Source organism: Rhinopithecus roxellana, chromosome 17 (assembly GCF_007565055.1).
Source record: "Rhinopithecus roxellana isolate Shanxi Qingling chromosome 17, ASM756505v1, whole genome shotgun sequence".
Classification (NCBI taxonomy): domain Eukaryota; kingdom Metazoa; phylum Chordata; class Mammalia; order Primates; family Cercopithecidae; genus Rhinopithecus; species Rhinopithecus roxellana.
Genome location: NC_044565.1, coordinates 22,877,051 through 22,899,084, shown reverse-complemented (window position 1 = coordinate 22,899,084; position 22,034 = coordinate 22,877,051). Strand labels below are relative to the sequence as shown.

The 22,034-nt window shown below is 41.7% G+C and overlaps 1 protein-coding gene across 14 annotated transcripts in view; it reads left to right on the top strand.

Annotated features, from left to right (window-relative positions):
- Nucleotides 1-22,034, top strand: part of AAK1 (AP2 associated kinase 1) — a 182,025-nt gene that overhangs the window by 23,408 nt on the left and 136,583 nt on the right. The window lies entirely within an intron of this gene.

Genomic DNA, 22,034 nt, shown 5'->3' with positions numbered 1-22,034 from the left:
TGTATTTTTGGTAGAGACAGGGTTTCACCATGTTGACCAGGCTGTTCTCGAACTCCCGACCTCAGGTGATGCCTTCGCTTCCCAAAGTGCTGGAATTACAGGCACGAGCCACCGCGCCTAACCAAAATTGCCTTTACTCCTACCACTCGACTCTACTATATACTTGAATTCAGAACATCCCAGCATGGACTAGTATATCACCTAACACTGTGCATCCTCCTTAAAAGAAATACACATGTCAGAGAAAGACAGGAAGTACTATGAGTATATATACAGGGCTGTGGTGTTTTTTACACCCTGGTGGATACACCACAGTGAGAGTTGGGCAAAGGGTATGCTTTTTAAAAATTTTATTTCGTTAAAGTTGGCTAAGGGCTTTGGGAAACTTGGGCAAATCATTTTAAGGAAATGGAAAGATACCTAGGAATAAGGAAAGATACCTAGGAAAGTTAAGTATCATGACATTAATTTGTTTGAAGCTGTCCATGCGGGGATACTTGTATTCAAGTTTAAAAATTCACTAGTCAAGAGTCAGGAAAGTAGTGGGCTGAGCATGGAATTTAGGCTTAGCAACATTTAAGGGGTAGCTTAGTAAGGAGAGCCCTTAAAGGTGACAGAGAAGGAATTTCCTGAGAGGTGGGAGGAGAATCAGTAGACTCCAGTGTCGCGCAGACATGGGATCCAACACAGTTAAAAAGTTGGAAGTAAAGAGGGTCAAATATCCCAGAGAGGTCAAGTAGGATAAAGACTGGAAAGTGTCCTCTGGATTGGCCAGTGGAGTGGCATTGACCTCTGCAAGAGCATTCAGAAGAGTGATGGAAACAGAATTATAGATTTCAGTGAGTTGGTGAGTGGGAGCACCAAGTCTAGACTATTTCTTTGAGAAATTTTCATAAGAAAAGAAAGGGAGTGATTGTAGCTTGGGAGATGCTTGAGCATATCAGTAGGCTGATGGGAAGGCACCAGGATAGAGAGAGGAGGTCAGGGGAGAGATTGAGGTTAAAACAGAAGTGAGGGTAGTTCCTCATGGAGCAAGGTCCCAGAGGAGACAGGAGGAAATGGAGTAGTCTTCATTTTTAAACACTGCAATTCCATTCTTTTAGATACTCAGGCCAAAAACCTCTTGTCATTCCGTTTATCAGAAAATCCTGTTTGCTCTATATTCACAATACAGCCAAGGTCCAACCACTTCTTACTGCCTTCGCTGCTGTCTCTCTGGGCCAGCCTGTCATTGGCCTGGATGATGGCAGCTGTTTCTTCACTGGTCTCTCCACTGCTGCCTGAGCCTCCTCAGTCTACTTAGCACAGTAGCCAGAGTGATCCTTTAAAGTGCAAATCATTCCATGTTAGTTACTCCTCTGCTCAGAACCGTCCAGTGATTCCCCATCTCACTCAGAGTAAAACTGCAAATCCTGCTGTGGCCTAGAAAGTGCTACGCTCTGCCCCACCCTTTCCTCTCTGCGTTCTTATTTTACTCTTCTCCTCTGGTTATTGCTCTCTATCCATTCTGGCTTCCTTCTTATGGTTTCTTAAAGCAGAGCAGATTCGCACCTCCCTGTTCAGGCCTCTTCTGCTTGCCGCTCCCCTTGCCTGTGGAATGTGTCCTCTAGGTAGCCCCAAAGCTTGCTCTCCCTCACCTATTTTGCTTAAATGTCACCTTCTGAGAGAGTCTTTCCCTGACCATTCTATTAAAATGTGCAACTCCTCCCTCCCCACAGCGCTCCCTGCCTCAGCTCTGCTATATAACTTGCTTGTTTGTGTATTGTCTCTCCTCTTTGGAACTTAAACTTTATATGAGCTTGTCTGTTTTATTCACAGGCCTAGAACCATGGCTGTCATAGAATATGCACACAGTAAATATTTGTTGATTAAATGGGTGGATGGATGAATAAGATCAAGGCTGAACCTTGGAAAAGAAGAAGGAAATTTCACACTCTGAGACAGGAGGAGATGAGTGAATCTGTATGGATATAGATAAATTTGTAGTGGGAAGCCTTGGGGGTGGGGTGGGAATTGAAGGCAATCATAACAGATACCCTCAATTTTCTGGAATAAGGAGGCAAAGTTGTCTGCCGAGGATAATGGTAAGTATGGGGCTGAGGATACTCCTGAGGGTTGGGCTAGTCATCGAGGAGAATGGGAGAGGGAACTAACCAAGGACAAGGAAAGGACCCAGGCCAGGATGGACACCATGAGGCAGTCTTGCAAGGCTGTGTGATTTGAGGTTAGGAACGGAGCAGGTGGATTTAGCATTGATTCGAGGTTGGGGAGGTGTGAGGGGATGCTAGGGGTGCACAGAAATCAAAGGAGTGGTGGAGATGGTCAACCATGGGGCCAGAATGGGGAGACAAGCCTGTCCAAGCAGGGGGTTGATTGGTTGATTGAAAGAAAATGGAAGAGTCAGAGCATGGAGGACTGGATGGTCAGGCCAGAATGAAAGCCTAAGAGAATGGAAGGCTTGGAGGGTGTGTCAGAATGGGGGAGATTGAGGTTTAAGATTTGTGTTGACAAGGTCAAGGGGGTGGCCATGGATGTAGGTCATTGAGAGGACCAAAGGTCAGTGTTGTAAAGAAATCTGGAGGCTGCAGTTTAGGAATAAGTGGATTTTGAGACTACCCAGAAAGATGGTAGGAGTTGCAGTGGAGAGAAGCCAGGATGCTATAGGCATCAGTGAATGTTAGAGACTGAGCCAGAGGGGGAAGTACAAAGGCAAGGCAGGGTGGAAGCCAGTGTAGCCACGTGGCATGAGCTCAAAGGAGCAGGAATTTTTACATGAGGGTGGAGGAGTGATGGTTTGGAGTCAACTCAGGAGAGCAAGGAAAGTTCTGACCTCCTGCCCTGAGCCACTGGGGTGTAGGAAAATATGGCATCAGAGGCCTAGTGATGCAAGTGATATTGGCTGGTGCAGGAGCAGGACGGAGCAAGTTGGATGATTTATCCTTTGGCTTGATTGTGGAGCTAAGTTGTTTTTATTGTTAGGTATTTATAATTTGTGGCATTTATTTGGCAGCTTAATTTCCTCTTATTAAAAGGAACCAATTTTTCTTTTGCATGTATTTTACTTATATATTAATATATTGAGTATTATATGTTTATTTATATATCTACTTATTTTTAATTTTAAGTATATATGAATTCTTTCTTCTCATTTCGGTCTTGGCTTTGTGACAGAAAAGACCTTGAATGGTTGCTGTAGAGGCATCTTTAGGAGCTGGTTTTGAATTTGCTTTTTCTATTTTATTGCTGGGAGCTCCTGCTCACCTTTCACTTTTACGCCCTCCTGGTCAGGTTGGTTGCCTTGTGGTTCTTTTTTATCACTAGACTAATGATTAATTCTTAGTGAAGCCCTTCACCTCAGAGATCGCTGAATGATGAAGGACTCCTTCCCTGAATCTTTGCTCTGCCGCCTTGAGGTAAAGGAGGAGGTATGACTCTGTCAGCCAAGAAGCCTAATCTTTGAGTTGGAAATGGTTTATTCCTTGTGTATTCTTTCTAGGTGTTCACAAACCAGAATAACAGAGGCATCTCCATTAAATGTTGCCTCCTTTATGCCCATAATGCTTCCAGCGCTTCACTTTATCCCTTCCCAGGTGCAGGCACAGCATGCTGCTGGGAATGTCTGTTGACTTCTTTTACATGTGATTAGTTGTTCCTGATGTTTGCACTCTCGTACACTCGAGCATGCGGCACATACCTCTTTAAGATTTGTTGCGTTTTACTATAGTGATTTATTTATCTGTCTTCTAAGCCATTCTCCCTTCATCCCTGACCCAACTTGGACTCCTTGAGGGTATGGTTAGGGTTAGGTTCTCACTCATCTTTTTATATGCTTTTAATAAGTAGGTATTTAGGAAGTAGGTATTAAATTAATACATTAAACTTAGAATTCAAACAGCCTAACTCACAGATCTTGCAAAGGAGAAAACTATGCCCAGAGGATTAAATGGCCTGTCCAAAGCTACACAACTTGGTTCAGTTGGGATTAGAATCCGTTTCTCCTCTCAAGCTTGTGGGGTTTTCTGAAAGATTAATGTCAAAGCAACTCGATGTGAATTGATTGTGTTCCTCAAAGTTAGATATAATTGAATTCCTTGAATATTCACCTATATCTTCTAGGGACAGGGGTTTTCAACCTTTTCATTTCACCTGTTACCCTGTTTGGGGGTGATGTGGTGGTTTGGAATTTTGTTCTTGATTGAGAATGGAGAATGAGGGCCTAGGCACAGGAAGGCTCTGTTCTACTTGTCAAACCAGTAGGTTTGCTATTTCCTTGACCTATACCTTAAGGACATCCTTCTGTCTTATGGGCCCTAGTGGAGCTATGTTACTATGCACCAGGGTTAGGATGAGGGCCCCTGCAAATCTGTGGCCTGGCAAGTGGCACAGGCAGAAAGCAGCATGTGGGTCCCTCGTGGGTAGCTTGGGGTTAGAAAAAGGGAATTATAACCAGGTGTCAGAAGTTCACAGATAGGTCATTTGTGGCTGGTAGGATTGGCAGGAAACAGTGAGTCACACTGGCAGGTATACAAGGGATAGAAAAAGAACAAATTCTTGGTAATTGCTAGAGAGGCTTTTTCCATTTAGACCAGTAGGTCTCAATTGTGGCTATTTTGCCCCCCTAGGAGACACTTGGCAATGTCTAGAGACATTTTTGATTGTCATGCCTCAGGGAGGGCTATTACAGGCATCAAATGAATGGAGGTCAGATATGCTGCTGAACATCCTGTAGTGCATGGGACGGGGACGGCCCCACAACAGGGACTTAGACAGTTCAACATCATGAGTGTCCATGATGATTTACTGCTGATTTACACCCTGGGCCCCACCAGCAGTACTCTGGTGATTAAGTCATAAAAAATAGCTTTTTATGTATACTTTACTTTGAACTCTATTGTCAATGGCAAAATCAAGTTTATTTCACCATTTTCTTTTCATTATTTTTTAAAAATGGAGGCAAAATTCACATAACATAATCAACCATTTTAAAGTGAACAGTTGGGTGGCATTTAGTACATTAACAGTGTTGTGCAGCTGGGCATGGTGGCTGGTGGCTGTGATTCCTGCTACTCAAGCGGCTGAGGCGGGAGGATCACTTGAGCCCAGAAGTTTGAGACCAGCCTGGACAACAGCAAGACTTCATCTCTAAAACAAAACCAAAACCCAAAACCAAACAATGTTATGCAACCACTACCTCTGTCTAGTTCCAAAACATTTTCATCACCCAAAAAGGAAAGTGGTACCCACTAATGACTTTTTGGTACACACAGGGTTTTGCCATATTGCCCGGGCTGGTTTCGAACTCCTGAGCTCAGGTGATTTGCCTGCCTTGACCTCTCAAAGTGCTGGGATTACAAGCATAAGCCACCACGCCCAGTCACTATGTTTAGCTTTAACATAAAATTTACCATTTTAGTATTTAACCTTTGATATAGACTGGTAATTCCACAAACACATTTTAAACCCCTGGTCATAATGGCACTGTTGAAAGCACTGCATAAATTATGATGAACAAAACAGGTATAGGCCTTTTTCTGCTAGAGCTTACAGTCTAGTGGGGAAGGCAGACACTGAACTCCCACCAGTAAGTTTTCAAGTCCTGGAAGTGAATTTAGCTGTAAAAGTATAGGAGTTGAAGCCAGTGCAGTAGGGTTGACTGTCACAATTTCTTGGTTTCCACTTTCTTTGTGTGTGAATATAGTTTCTTTCATATAGGAGGAAATTCATAGCCAAAAAGAAACAGGAAAGAAAGAAATGAAGAAAATAAATGAGAGAAAGCAAGACCCAGGAGTGAGGAGGAGGGAGGATTGGGGAGGTCCTCCCAGGAAATCCTGTGTTTCAGGTTCCTCTAGAAACTCCCCAGGCCAGTTCTTAAAATGTCTTCTACTGTGGTCTGTCTTTATCTTTTGAGTCATGTAGATGGGAATTGTATTTCCATTTGGTTAAATGGTATGGGGTTAAAAAGCAAAATAACATACCCTGCCTCCCATCCTCTGTGTCTCTCATAAGGATCAGAGCCCAAGTGACACGAGGTCAGCTGAGTGCCCAGCAGGACTGAACTGTTCTGGCCTGCGGGGCTTCTCTGCAAAGTTCTGAGGAATAGCTAAGCTGAGGTCGAAGTCCACATGGAAAGCACAGCACCAGTGGGCATGCGGTTTCCTTGGTAGACTATGTAAGTGAAGACCCTAGAAGGAAGAAGGTTTTTGGTGGTGTCCATGAGGAAAGGGGACAGCAATATGTTTTGTTTTTTCCCTCGTGGTTGGGGTCATATTAATTTCTTAGGGCCACAGTAAGAAATGACCACAAACTGGGTGGCTTACAGCAGTAGAAATTAATTAACCTTCTCACAGTTCTGGAGGCCAGAAGTGGGAAATCAAAGTGTTGACAGGGCTGTGCTCCCTCAAAAGCTCCAGGGCAGAAACATTTGTTGCCTCTTCTGGCTTCTGGTGGCTCCAGGCATTCCTTGGTTTGTGGCTCCATCACTCCAGGCCCTGTCTCAGTTTTTGCATGACCTTCTCCTCTTCTGTGTGTCTCTCCTCTGAGTGTCTCTTCTAAGGACACTTGTCATTAGATTTAGGGCCTGCCGGGATGATCCAGGATGACCCCCATCTTGAGATCTTTCAATTAATTACAGCCTACAAAGACTCTTTTTCTATATAAGGTCACATTTACAGGTTTCTGGGCTTAGGACATGGACCTTTCTTTTGGGGAACCATTATTCAACCTACCAGAGTGGTGAAGGAGACAGGGTGTTGGGAGCAAAGGTTTTTGTTCTTGTTTTTGTTTTCCTGGTTGGGAGAGAAGGAAACAAAATGCCATGGAGAATGGCATGACTCAGTCCCTCACCTGGGCCCCTACACTGTTGCTGCCACCCTTGGGAAGCTCTCAGTTTGAAATGCCAGCTCCACGGGGCAGGACTGGAATGGCCTGACCAGGTCTGGCTTCATGAGAGATAGTTTACTAGACTCCTCCTTCCAGCTGTTACACCTGTCCCTGTGTGACTCCATGTCTGCCTTCCTTCAATGAGCCCTTCCTCTTCTCTTTCTCCTTCCTTGCCTTTGTTTTCAGCCTGTTTTCTCACCAGTATTTTGTTTTTCTTTGGTATTTCTCTCTCCTCTTCGTGGACAATAAGTGAAACAGAAATAGGCATTTTAGTAATTTTAACCTTTGTTAACGAATTCTTTGTTGCTTGTCTTCTGAGCTGACTCACCTGATAATGGTGCTCAAAAGGAAAACCATTTCCTCTACTCACATTTCTGACACCAAATTTAAGTTTTTTCCACACTAATAATCCATTCTTTAACTTCCTAGACACCGTCTGGGTGTCCTACTATTCAAATTAATTCTGACACTGTCTATTTGGAGTTAGCATCAGATTTTACAGATTAAGGGCTCAAGACTGCCCTCATTTCAGATGCCAGTTGCAAGCCTCTGGTACCAGGTTAGCTACAAATTGGGGGTTCCCATTACCCCTTCCTCCTGTTGGATCATTTGCAACAGTGGCTCACACCACTCAGGGAAATACTTTAGGTTTATCAGTTTATTATATGAACAACCAGGTAAGAGCTACATAGGACAAGGGATAGGGGAAGGGGCATGGAGCTTGCATGCCCTCTCTGGGCATGCCACCTTCCAGGTACCTCCACATGTGGAGCTATCTAGAAGCTCTTTAAAGCCCTTTGTTTAGGGTTTTTATGGAGGCTTTATTACATAGATATGATTGATTAAATCATTGGCCCTTGTTGATTAACTCCATCTCTAGCTCTTGCCACTCCTCAGAGGCTAGGGGTAAGACTTAAGGTTCTAACCTTCTAATCACATGGTTGAGTTCCCTGCCAACCAGCCCCCACCCAGAAGCTACCTAGGAAGCCCAGCCACTAGCCATTTCATTCACTTAACAAAAAGATACTCTTCGTGTTCTGGAGATTTCAAGGGTTTTAGAAGCTTTTGTGTTAGGAAACAGGGACTAAGACCAAATATTAACAAAAGATGCTCCTATCACCCCTGCCACTCAGGAAATTACTACAAGGGTTTTAGGTGCTCTGTGTCAGGAATCAGGGGCAAAGACCAAATATATATTTCTTATTGTGTCATGGTGCTGTAGCTTGGAAGTGATTTCCCCTCTTCCTAGGGATCTTGATCATTGGCCCCATGATTTGGGGTGTGATTCTAGGAGCTGTTGGGATTGCACAAAGTCTGTGCCTTCAGATGCTTGCATCTCATCTTCCTTGACAAGATGCCTGTCTTAAAGTGGGCCATTGGACTAAGGGAGGTGATGGGCATTATGAGACCTTGAATTACCCACTTACACTGAATTTTCCTGGTCTCCAGATCTAGAGCTCAGGCCATTTCACATGGCTAACCTGCTTTGTTAAAATGCTGCTTTCCCTTAAGGACACTGATACTTCTAAAGGTCCAGAAGCCTAGTCAGCAGTTCTCCAGATAGTACTTTAACCTTGACTAAAACATAAAGTTGACGTCATAGTAGAGTGGAGGACACAAAACCTTTGAAGGCTTTGACTAACTGGGAGATTGTCATTGACTTGCTTTCTATAAACTGGCTCATGTCTTCCATCTTGGTATGAATGTACCAGTTTTTCATTTTCCAAGGATTGGCCTGCCTCCTCAGACAGCATTGCGACTTCCTTGGTAAAACTTACACAGCACATGGTTTAGAGTTGAACGGTGAAGGGGACAAGGGCCATAGAGACGATACTAGAAAGAACCTTTATCATAAAATATCAAAGAATGTGAAAACATTCTTCCCTAGATAATGATTCAGAAATACAACTGTTGTTGTTTTCTGGTGAAACGTCTAGAGCCAGCTGTGCCGTTCTCATAGTCATCTTCATAATAAGAGCTGACTTTTAGTGCTTATGTAGTAAGTGTCTATTGGAATTATCTCATTTATCTCCACAGTCCTATTGTTACCTCATTTTACTTCTGAGAAAGTTTAAGCAACTTGCCACAAAGTTGTCTACTAACAGGTAGAAGGACTGCTGACTCTACACCGAAGCCCTTTTTTAAAAGTTGTAGTAAAATACATAATATAACATTTACCATTTTAATCCTTTTTTAGTGTACAGTTCTATGGCATTAAGTACATTCACATTATTTTTTCTCTATAACAGATGAAAGACTTTATATATTAATAAATCCCCAGTTGAATAACATTTTTTTATTACACTTTAAGTTCTATGGTACATGTGCACAACGTGCAGTATATTCACATTATTGTGCACTCATGACCACCATCCATCTCCAGAACTTTTTCATCATCCCAACTGAAAGTCTATGCCCATTAAACACTAACTCCCAATTCCCCTTGTCCCCCCCAGCCCCTGGCAGCCACCATTCTACTTTCTGTCCCTATGAATTTGCCTACATAGATACCTCATCTAAAATGGAATCATAGAGTATTTTGCCTTTTGTGAGTGGCTTATTTCACTTAGTATAATGTCTTCAAATTTTGTCCATGTTATAGTATATGTCAAAATGTTCTTCCCTTTTAAGGCTGAATAATATTCCATTGTGTGTCTATACCACAGTTTCCTTATCCATTCATCTGTTGATGGATGGCTGGATTGCTTCTACCTTCTGGCTGTTGTGAGAAATCTTGCTGTGAACATGGGTATATGTATCTATCTTCAAGACCCCGCATTCAGTTCTTTTGGGTATTGTATTTGGGTTCTCTAGAGGGACAGAACCAATAAGGTATAAGTATATCTAAAGGGAGTTTATTAGGGAGAATTGGCTTATACAATTACAAGCCAAAGTCCCATGATAGGCCATCTGCAAGCTCAGGGAGAGAGAAGCCAATATTGGCTCAGTCCAAGCCCGAAAGCCTCACAACCAACTCTAAACCATGTGCTGTATAAGTTTTACCAAGGAAGTCTCAATGTTGTCTGACAGTACAGCCCCCAGTCTGAGGCCGAAGGCCCAAAAGCCCCCAGGAAGCCACTGGTACAAGTCCCAAAGTCCAAAAGCAGAAGAATCTGGAAGTCTGATGCCCAAGGGCAGGAGGAGAGGAAGCAAAGAGACCTGCATGGGAAGAGAGAGACAGCGAGAAGACTCTGCGGGCTATTTATCCCCCTTCTGCCTACTTTGTTCTAGCCATGTTGGCAGCCAATTGGATGGTACCCACTCACATTGAGGGTGGGTCTTCCCCTTGCAGTCCACCAACTCAAATGTCAGTCTCCTCTGGCAACACCCTCATAGATACTTCCAGAAACTGCCTCACCGGTCATCTAGGCATCCCTCAATCCAGTCAAGTTGATACCTAATATTAGCCATAACAGGTATATACCCAGAAATTGAATTGCTGGATCATAAGGTAATTCAGTGCTCAATTTTTTTAGGAATTGGCATACCGTTTTCCACAGCAGCTGCACCATATTACATTCCCATCAGCAATGCATAAGGGTTCCAATTATTCCACATCCTTACCAAAACTTGTTATTTTCTGCTGTTTTTTCTTAATAATAGCTATCCTAGTGGGTGTGAAGTGATAATCTCATTGTTGTTTGATTTAAATTTCCCTAATGACTAATAATGTTGAGCATCTTCTCCTGTGCTGCTTATTAGCTATTTGTATATCTCATTTGTATACGTTCTTTGGAGAAATGTCTATTTATAGTCCATTGTTCATTTTTCTAATAGGGCTGTTATTGAATTTTAGGAATTTTTAAATATTTTTTGGATGTTAACTCCTTATCAGATGTATGATTTATAAATACAGTATTTTCTTCCATTCCATGGATTGCCTTTCTACTCTTTTGCTAGTTGTCCTTTGATAACTCAAGAGTGTTTAATTTTTGCTATAGTTCCATTTGCATATTTTTGCATTTGTTGCCTGTGCCTTTGGTATCATATCCAAGAAGTCATTGCTACATTCGATGTCATGAAGATTTTCCCATATGTTTTCTTCTGAGGGTTTTGTAGTTTTAACTTTTTAGATATTTGATCCAATTTGAGTTAATATTTGTGTAGTCATAAGGTAAGAATGGGTCCTCCTTTTTTTGCATGTGGGTATCCAGTTTTCCCAGCTCCATTTGTTGAAGAAGTTATCCTTTCCCCCTTGAATGGTCTTGGCACCCTTGCTGAAAAATCGTTTGACCGTGTATGTGAGGGTTTATTTCTGGGATCTCTATTTTATTCTATTGGTCTCTATATCTGTCTTTATGCCAGTACCACACTGTTTTGATGACTGTAGTTTTATAGTAAGTTTTAAAATCAGAAGTTATGTGACCTCCAATTTTGTTATTTTTCTGATTTGTTTTGGTTATTCAGAGTCCCTTGAGGTTTCATGTGGGTTTTAGGTTGGATTTTTTTTATTTTTTATTTTTATTATTATTTTTTAGACGGAGTTTCACTCTGTCACCCAGGCTGGGGTGCAGTGGCACGATCTTGGCTCACTGCAACCTCTGCCTCCCAGGTTCAAATGATTCTTCTGCCTCAGCCTCCCGGGTTCAAATGATTCACCCGCCACCGTGCCTGGCTAAGTTTTATATTTTTAGTAGAGACGGAGTTTTGCCATGTTGGCCAGGCTAGTCTCAAACTCCTGACCTCAGGTGATCTGCCTGCCTCAGCCTCCCAAAGTGCTGGGATTACAGGCCTGAGTCACCGTACCCGGCCTGGATTTTTCATTTTATTGGTATTTTCTTTTTGTTTTGAGATAAGGTCTCACTCTGTCACCCAGGATGGAGTGTAGTGGCACGATCTTGGCTCACTACAACCTCCCCCTCCCGGGTTTAGGTGATTCTCCCACTTCAGCCTCCCGTGTAGTTGGGACTACAGGCACCTGCCACCATGCCCAGCTAATTTTTGTGTTTTTTGGTAGAGATGGGGTTTCACTATGTTGGCCAGGCTGGTCTTGAACTCCTGACCTCAAGTGATCCGCCTGCCTTGGCCTCCCAAAGTGCTGGGATTACAGGTATGAGCCACTGTGCCCAGCCTATTTTATTGGGATGGCATTGAGCCTGTAGATTGCTTTGCATAATATTGACATCCTAACAACCAGTCTTCCAATCCACATACACACAAGATATCTCCTTTTGTATGTGTCTTCTCTAATTTCTTTCAGCATTGTTTTGTCATTTTCAGTGTACAAGTCTTTCATCTCCTTAGTTAAGTTTATTCTTGATTATTTTATTGTTTTTGATGTTATTGTAAATGAAATGGATTTATTTCCCTTCCATATTGTTCATTGTTAGTATATAGAAATGTAACTGATTTTGTATCCTGCAACTTTGCTGAATTTATTATTTCTAAGAATTTTTTTTATTAAGCCCAAGCTTTTAATTTGCCATGTTCTTTCTCTGTCCTGTGTTAAAATTAATCTCTATCTCATTTTTGTCTTCTGACATTTCTCTGAGTTCTTGGGGAATTTGTTTTGCTTTTCCAATTTGATTGTATAGTCTTCAATTTGCTGTTCCTTTCCTCCATTACTATTTAAACCAGCATTCAAAGTTTTAATTTCCAGTCTTACCTATTTCAGAAATCCCATTTTAAAAACCACTTATTTAAGTATCATAGTTACACTGACTCCTTAAATCTTATTCTGAACATAGTTTTACAGTCATCACCATAATCTCATGGGAGATGAATTCTTAGAGAGATAATTGTGAGTTTCTGTCTTCTTCATATTCAAATGAAGGAACAAGGGGAAATTTTAGGTTGACTGAATTTACACTGGCTGCCCATGCCAGACCCAGCCCTTGAGTGCTACTCTCTCTGCCAAGCTGTTGGCCTGGGCAAGGAGCTGGGTGGGTGAATATCTGCTCAAGGCTCTGAGGAAGGCTGTTGGTGTGGGCCTTGGGTTGTGTTGTATCAGTTCTGTGTCTGCTGACCTAGCCTTCTTTTGTGTCCTGCAGATGCTGCCTGCATTTATTGCTGCCTACGTTTATTGCCAGGACACATTGCTTCTTAGAAAGCTAGCTGGGCCTTCTTTGGTCCTGCTTCATCTTGACTAAATCTAGCAGATATTTCTCTAGGCAGGTGGGATGGCATCCTTTCTGGTTTCCAACCCAAATGCATATTTTTCTCTATTTTTGTGTGCCTTTAGTTTATTTTAAAAGGACCTGGGGGCAGGAAACATATGTTCCCCTGTTGCCATTGTACCCCGAGGTCCCATAAGACAGTTCTTTTGACCAGCTCCACCTGATGAGATTATCAGGCTCTTCCCCCTCCCTGATGTAGAACATATGTCTGCTCACAGCAAGCTGAGTGGTCATGGCTAATCTCTGCCCACATGCTGGATGATCCAACCACTGGCCTGATTCATTGAGTTGTAGAAGAGAGAGTTTCTCTTGTATCACTACTCTTATGAGTCAAGGTAAAATCAATTTAAAAAAATTACTGAGTTAGAAATAGGTTGACTCATTATAAGTGTAATCTAGAAGGCTTTAATGATACTGTCCCACCTCTTGATGACCATGTTTAATAGATTTTGTATCCGGTAGCTAGCAGTGGTCGTTATCTGTGTTTGATAAATTATTTTATTACTGAGTACTATTTTGGGGGCTTGTGGGAGTCATAGAGAATAACCAAATACTCATGGGAAAGAAAAGTAGAAGAGATAAAGCATTAAAGTATCATCAGAAATCAAGGCAAAGTCTTTCCTGTTTCTTACAAGGCCATACGATGACTCCTCCTCCTACCTTTATCTTACTGTGCTCATTTTCTGATATTCACCTGCTCCACCCTTCTTTTTAGTCCTTGAGTATGCCAGGTGTGCTCCTGCCTGTCCTTCCTTCTCCCTGGGGTTCTTTTCCTCCAAATAGCCCCATGCTATGCCCACTCACCCCTTCACAGTTTTGCTTATATGTCACCTTCTTGGGGAACCCTTCTCTGACCCTTAATTTGAAATTCTTCCCCCTCTTCCCCCACATAACACTCCCTGTCAAACCTTCTTGCTTTATTTTCTCCACAGCATTTATCACAATCTAACCCACCTTTTTTTTTTTTTTTTTTTTTTTTTTTTTTTTTTTTGAGAAAAGACTGGAGTGCAGTTGTGCGATCTCGGCTCACTGCAACCTCTGCCTCTTGGGCTCAAGCCATCCTTCCACCTCAGCCTCCCAAGTAGCTGGGACTACAGGCGTGCACCACGATGCCCGGCTAATTTCTGTATTTTTTGTAGAGATGGGGTTTCACCTGGTTACCTAGGCTAGTCTTGAACTTGTGAGCTCAAGCAGTCATCCCACTTAGGTCTCCCAAAGTGTTGGGATTATAGGTGTGAGCTACCACACCTAGCCTCTAACCTAATTTTTAATGTATGTATTTATTTTATGGCCTGTCTCCCTGCTTGAGTGCAAGCTCCATGAGGGCAGAGATTTGTGTCAGTTTTGTTTATTGCTTTATCTCCAACACGTAGAGAGGTGCTTGTCATGCAGTAGTCACTTTGTAAGCATTTATTGAGTGATCAATGATTGGTGGCTTCTAGTGCCATTCAGTGGCAGCAGGATGATGTATGTCTGTTCTAGATCACTGAGCCTTCGGTTTTCAAGTGACCTCCAGATTTTTATCATTCATTCATTCAAGAAGTTGCTATGTGTATCCTCAGTGAGTCAGACATTGAGGTACTAGCCCGTAAGTCTCATCAGGGGATATTTATCTTTGTATCTCCAGCACTAAGTGCAGCAAGTGACAGGGAGTACAAGGGAAGGATTTGTGAAAGTCTGTGGCGTCAAATTGCTGAGGTCTTGTGAAGACAAAAGTGAATAATACACATCCCTGTGTTCAATTGGTTCGTGGTCAAGTGGGGAAGACATGGACACACAATAATCTTGTGACTTGAGTGCTATAAGAGAGGGATTACAGAGATGAGAAAAAACAGTTGCTTGGGGATGGTAGAAATCAGGAAGCAGCTTTTTGTAAATAAGATATTTATGCTGAACCTTAAAGATGGCTCTTCTGAGTGAATAAGCAGGGAGAGAAGGTTAGACATAGAAACAACATGAGCAAAGATACAAAGGGAGGAAAGTGCAAAGCATGTTCCTAGGACAGTGAATTGTCCTGTGTAGCTGGAATAGTGAGTTTATGGGGGTGGAGGGGAGGAATGGGTTGAACAGTAGCTCTAGATCACATCCTAAAGGCCTTGAATGCCACAGATGAGGTCTGTGAACCTTCTTCTCTAGGCAATGGGACACTGTTGAAAGTGTCCGTAGAAGAGATGGAAAACAGATTAGTGGTTGCCAGGAATTAGGGGCAGTGTGGGGGCCAGGGGAAGGTAGGGGAGGAGGATGACTATAAACAGGCAGCATAAGGGATCTTTGTGGTGATGGAACAGTTTCTGTATCTTGACTGTGGTTGTGGTTACACAAATCTGCACATTATAAATTTACATACAACTACACATACATGTAAGTGCATGTAAAACTGGTGTAAAACATCCTCAGCGTGTTTTTAAAGTCTCTGCCTCAGCCTGGAGTGAATAAGTTCTGTGGATTGTGCCAGTGGCAGTTTCCTGGTTTTGATGTTGTAAATGTCACCACTGGGGGAAACTGGATGAAGGGTACATGGGTCTTCTCTGCACTATTTTCACAACTTCCTGTGAATCTATACTTAATTCAAAATAAAAAGTTAGAAAAAAATTGCATAAGAAGGAAAAGGCAGAGCAGGGAGAATGGTTAGGGTTTCCACTAGTTTACCATGATTTCATTGTGAAATGCTATGTTCAGATACCATGTAAGATGCTTGGGAGGCATCTTTTTCTGAAGTTACAAAACACAGTGTCTACCCTTGAGAAATTTGTTGTTGAATGGAGGAAACAGACATGTTTTAAGTAGTGATCATTCTGTGTGCTGGCTTTTAGTAGTAAAGGTAAGTACACAGCAATGTGAGAGCAAGAAAAAAGGGGACAAACTGCTGGGGTAGTGAGGGCTTCATAGTGACAAAAGGACTGGACTGACTCCAGGGAAGAGTGGGAGTTTGTGTGGCACATGCTGGGGCTCTGTAAAAGCCCAGGTGAGGCCGGGCGTGGTGGCTCAAGCCTGTAATCCCAGCACTTTGGGAGGCTGAGACGGGCGGATCACGAGGTCAGGAGATTGAGACCATCCTGGCTAACATGGTGAAACCCCGTCTCTACTAAAAAAATACGAAAAGCTAGGCGGGCGAGTTGGCGGGCGCCTGTAGTCCCAGCTACTCAGGAGGCTGAGGCAGGAGAATGGTGTGAACCCGGGAGGCGGAGCTTGCAGTGAGCTGAGATCCGGCCACTGCACTCCAGCCTGGGTGACAGAGTGAGACTCCGTCTCAAAACAAAACAAAACAAAACAAAAAGCCCAGGTGAGACATAAGGCTGAAATTAGTGGTAGGAAGAATTGAGAGTAGGGAATGGATTCAAGAGCATTTTGGAGAAGCATTGATGCAAATTCTTGAAGTACTGTATGTTGAGACAGAGAGGGAAGAGTCTGAGGTGACTTAAGTTTTCAGCTTGACTGACCAAAAGCATGGTGGCTCCATTAGCCAAAAGTTAGAGTCAAGAAGGAGAAAGGTTTTGGCTAGGGTATGTTTAGTGTGAGGTATCTGAGGGACTCCATGCAGAGAGGCTGGGGTGCAGTTGGGGTGTGGCACCCGGGAGAAGCAGTGCCAGAGCTAGAGCTGTATTGGACCCTAAGGTGCAGCCCCGCTGGACTGCTTGCCACTTCCCCAGTCATCCTCCGCATGTTTTTAAAGTCTCTGCCTCAGCCTGGTGTGTTCCTCTCTTCCTTTTCCATCCTGTGAAATCCCACCCCTGTGTCAGCTCGCATGTTCCTTCAGTGTCTACTTCAGAATAGAGGTGATGGCTTTGAACCTTGCCAGCTTGTGGATTTTGTCCACTGATACTATGGTGGGGCAAGAAGATAAGAGGATGAGTTAGCAATGAGCATTTGGAGGTGTCATGCCCTAGGAGGAGGAGAGGAACAGTTGGAGAGGAGAAGCATGAAAGCAATGAGGCCACATGGAAGCTTGGCTGCTCAGCCTTTGCAGAGCTGCCCACCCAGAATTAGACATGACCAGGAGAAGAAATAGGCCGTGAGCTAAATTGTGCAAGTTCATGACAACATGAAAGATAAGCATTCACTCTGCGTCACCCCAGAGCTCCATCTCCTATGTAAATCTGCCTGACATTGAATGGTGTCTGACCAGCCTGATTAATTTTTAATATTTGATTCTCTGGTGAGTTGACTAGGCATTGAGGTGCATCAAAGGTAGCTTTTGTTTTTATAAAGTTGGTCAGAATAACACTGGAGAGTCAGATTACTGCAACCTTGAGGTCTGGTTTTCTGAAGGGATGAGATCAGACTCTCTAACCTAGTTTCAGAAGGATCTTTGCCTTTTGCAAGGGAAGTTATTTGAAACTGGAAGTGGGTATGCTTCCTCTTGGATTCTGTATCTCTTATTATCGGAAAATGCCTCATTTTTCAGCCATAGATAGAAAACAGCATCAGTGCATCAGGCTTCCAATTCTGTCCGTGACTCAAATGATGTCTGAGTTCTGAAAACCTGCTGCCAACTCCTGAAACACCGGAGAATTTAAACACAAATGTTCTCTAAATAATAAGCTTCTTACACTGTGTAGTCTGCAAAGCAGATGATGATGATGATGATTTTAATTCTGCACAGTATCTCCTTAATTCTCTAATTTCCCCATCTTTCAAATTGTATTCCTAAATGTTCTCTCTTAAAATCTTATATTTTTTACCCTGTTATCTTTCTACACAGAGCCCTTTATAGCTGAGGATGGATAGTATCTGAGTGGTGGGAACCTACATGTGAGGAGAGCTGCTCTGAAGTGACTCACATGTGGATTTGCGACCTTCTGGAGTGATGGCTGGTTAGGCAGGAGGGGGAAGATCATGGAAAGGGAGGTGATAGTGTGGACTCCATTTTATCAGTGGTATGCTTTGTGAGAGCCTGCAAACTAACAGAGGAATTGCCTTTTGTTCTCAGAATAGGGTTCTCTCTCTCTCGCCTCTGTTTCTTGCTACAAGATCTACCTACTTGTACAGATGCTTTCACAAGCTGGAAAGACTCCACAGTGTTATGGACTGTGAGGAAACTCTATTCTACCCACTTCTGCATTACTTGAAAATTTTTACAATAATCATGATTACTTTTGTAATCAGAAAAGTTACAAACAGTCCCACTGGAAAAATAAACATTTAAAAGTAAGGAAAAGATGTTCAAATATCGAAAATGCCTCTTTATTGAATTTCTAAGTCTTTGTCTTTTTTTACTTCCATAACTGATAAATTATTTTAATGAACTGCTTGGTATTTGTCCATCCCTCCATCCATTCATCCTTACTTTTTTGAACCAACTTGATTTTGCCGTGGTGTCCTATTCTTTTAATGTACTGTCTGATTCAATGTACTAGTAATTTGTAAATGGGATAATACATAGTTTTCTTTTCTCCTGTACTGAATGCCAGAGTTTTGGTATTAGGGCTGTACTTAACTTGCTCCATAAAATGAATGAGGAAGCCTTTCATATTTTTCTGTTGCTTTTTAAAAATTTGAAATAATAAATACCATCTTTTTTTAGTGAGCTTAGTTTGTGTGAGGCACAGTGATTGGAACCCAGATCTGCACAGCTCCCAAGTCTTTGCTCATCCTGTTTGTCACTGCAGTGCCAAAGGAGGAAGGCCAGCCTCAGAACCCTGAGTCTCTGTGGCCAGGAACGCCTCAGGGGGCTGGACTTTTCACTCCTCTTGTCCTTTTCTTTTCTTAATTAAAAATTTCATTTTGAAATAATTTCAGTTACATAAACAGTAGAAAAATGATATAAAAGATTCCCATATACTCTTCACCCAGATTCACCAGTGGTTAATATTTTGCTACATTTGTTTTATCATTCCATCTTTATTCACATATTTTTCTGAGTTACTTAAAAGTCAGCCACATAATATATAATATCCCTTTACAATTATTTACAGTATATAATATAAACATTTTAGTGTTTATTTCCTTAAAAAAACAAACTAAATAAAAAACAAAGTATAGATGTTACAATCAGGATATTAACTTTGATATAAACTGTTATCTAATCTGCTTATTCAAATTTTACTAATTGTCCCAGTCATGTCCATTGTAGCAAAAGAAAAACATTTTCCCTCAGTTCAGGATTTAATCTAGGATCAAACATTGTATTTACTTGTCATGTCTTTTAAATCTCTTTTAATCTGGAACAGCTCCTTAATCTTACGTTGTCTTTCATGACCTTGACATTTTTAGTGTACAGGCCAATTCTACTTTATAGGATGTTCCTTAGTTTGAGTGATTTTGCTGTTCCCTGTGCTTAGATTTAAGGTATGTGTTTTTGACTGGGATACTGCAATGTTGTGTCTTTCTAGGTGCATCATAACAAGAGGTCCTGATGCCTACTTGTCCCATCACTGATAAACAACCTAAATCATCTAGTTAACTGGTATCTGCCAGGCTTCTCCACTGTTAAGTTACTATTTTTCACTTTGTAATCAGTAAGTATTTTTTAGGTGATACTTTGTATATAAATCCTGTTCCTTACCAAACTTTCATGTCCTAATGTTAGTGTCCATCCATTTGAAGCAACAAACTGAGACGTGCAAAGTGAATAGACTCCACCCCTTGGAGCTAAAATGAAGCCAAGAGAAAGTGAACCATTTGGTCCATGTAGGCAGATAAGCCAATTTTTTTTTTTTTTTTTTTAACTCACTACCTATGGTCTTTGGGTTTTGTCTTTGCAAAGGTTAACTGAAATCTAGTCATACTCTTGAGAATAGTGATTGGCTGTAGCTTGTAACCCTTGGGCTCCTATTTTGGTCACCTAGGGCTCAAGGTGGGTCCACCCAGTTTATTCTGGACATAAGTGCCTCTTGGGGCTTTGGCTGATGGCTCTGTTCTATCTTTGGCTCTTTCATCCTTTGTCTTTGCCTCTAAGATGCTGTCAGTTGGAGTCCCAATAAACTGCCTCTATGCTGAATCACCTATAAACAAGCATTGCTTCTGGCTACAGACTCATCTTATCAGACAACTCTCTACTGAGCCCAGTTACACAGCTTATGCTATCAATGCTAAGGCTGCAGTTGTATGAGTCACACAAGTAGTTTTTAATATGTCAGAGAGTTCAGAACTGTGTACAATATGAAGAAATATTAAAAACACCCAGTGGTATACTTGGGCACACTTTAGCTATTGCAGGGTTCCAGACCCCTGCAATAAAGCAAATATCACAGTAAAGCGAGTCACACACATTTTTTGGTTTCCCAGTGCATATAAAAGTTATGTTTACACTGTACTATAGTCTACTAAGTGTTTTAAGCCTACTAAGTGTAAAGTCTAAAAAATGTACATGCCTGAATTTAAACATACTTTATTGCTAAATAGACTAACAATCATCTGAGCCTTCAGTGAGTCGTAATCTTTTTGCTGGTGGAGGGTCTTGCCTTGATGCTGATAACTGCTGACTGACCAGGGTGGTGGTTGCTGGAAGTTGGGGTGACTGTGACAGTTTCTTAAAATAGGACAACAATGAAGTTTTCCACATCCATTAACTCTTCCTTTCATGAAGAAGAAGAAGAGTTGTCTGGAGTTTTTGATGCTGTTTGATAGCATTTTACCCACAGTAGCTTCTTTAAAATTGGAGTCATCCCTCCCAAACTCTGCTGCTGCTTTATCAGCTAAGTTGATGTAATTCTAAATCCTTTGTTGTCATTTCAACAATGTTCACAACATCACAATGAGGAGTAGATTCACCTCGAGAAACCACGTTTTTTGCCATCCATAAGAAGCCACTTCCATCCGTTCAAGTTTGATCATGAGATTGCGACATTCAGTCACATCTTCAGGTTCCACTTCTAATTCTAGTTCTCTTGCTATTTTCACCACATCTGTAGTTGTTGTTACTTCCTCTGCTGAAGTCTTGAACCCCTCAAAGTCATCCATGAAAGTTGGAATCAGCTTCTTCCAAACTCCTATTAATGTTGGTATTTTGACTTCTCATGAATCATGAAATTTTTTTCCTTTTTCCTTTTTTCCTCTTTATTCACAAACTGATGGTTAGTACAAAAAAACTGAGACAGATTAAGAATGCAGCTTTGGTCTTCAGTCTTCTCTTTCCAACTCAATCCTGGAATATTCATAATATTCTAGCCACCGGATTCTCTCCTTTCTTTTTTGTCTTCAAAGTACTTTCCAAAAGGAAACATACTGCATGCATTCTATATTATTCCTAATTTCCAGGTGGAAAAATGAGACAGTGACATCTAAAAACATTGGGGAGGCTGGACCCAGTGGCTCATGCCTGTAATCCTAGCACTTTGGGAGGCCAAGGAGGGAAGATCCCTTGAGCCCAGGAGTTCAAGACCAGACTGGGCAACATAGTGAGACTCTGTCTCTACAAAAAAAAAAATTAGCTGGATGTGGTGGCATACACTTGTAGTTCCAACTATTCAGGAGGCTGAGGTGGGAGGACCGATTGCACCTGGGAGGTCAAGGCTACAGTGAGCCATGATCATACCACTGCACTCCAGCCTGGGTGACAGAGTGAGATCCCGTTTCAAAACAACAACAAACACACACACACACACACACACATTGCAGACTATATTTTTAAAAACAAGGCAATAATTCAGGCTTTTTTTTGCTTTAATTCTCTCTCTATTACCACAGTAAAATGTTTAACAAAGTCCGAGAGATTACTGACACACAATGACAACCTAAGACTTTACATTAATGGAACTATCAATAATTATCAGTGAAATAACTGGAAAAGCATCAGATGTAAAGAGTGATTTGCTATTCTGTTTATATGGTATTGAAGCTGTCATAACATTTACAGACCCAGAAAGTGTGAGGTAATATTGAATAATAATTGATAACTCTGAAATACTGCAACATCGTGAAGGACCTTCTAAATGACCAAAAACAGATGAAATTGTGTTTGATACAATTTCAGTGAAGTTTTTTTCCTTACACAGAACTATATATATTTTTTAATTGGTAATCCACATAAGTTATACACAAAATTAAGTGACTAGATTGTTAAATAAAACTCTACATTGCTTTCTTATTATGGACTAA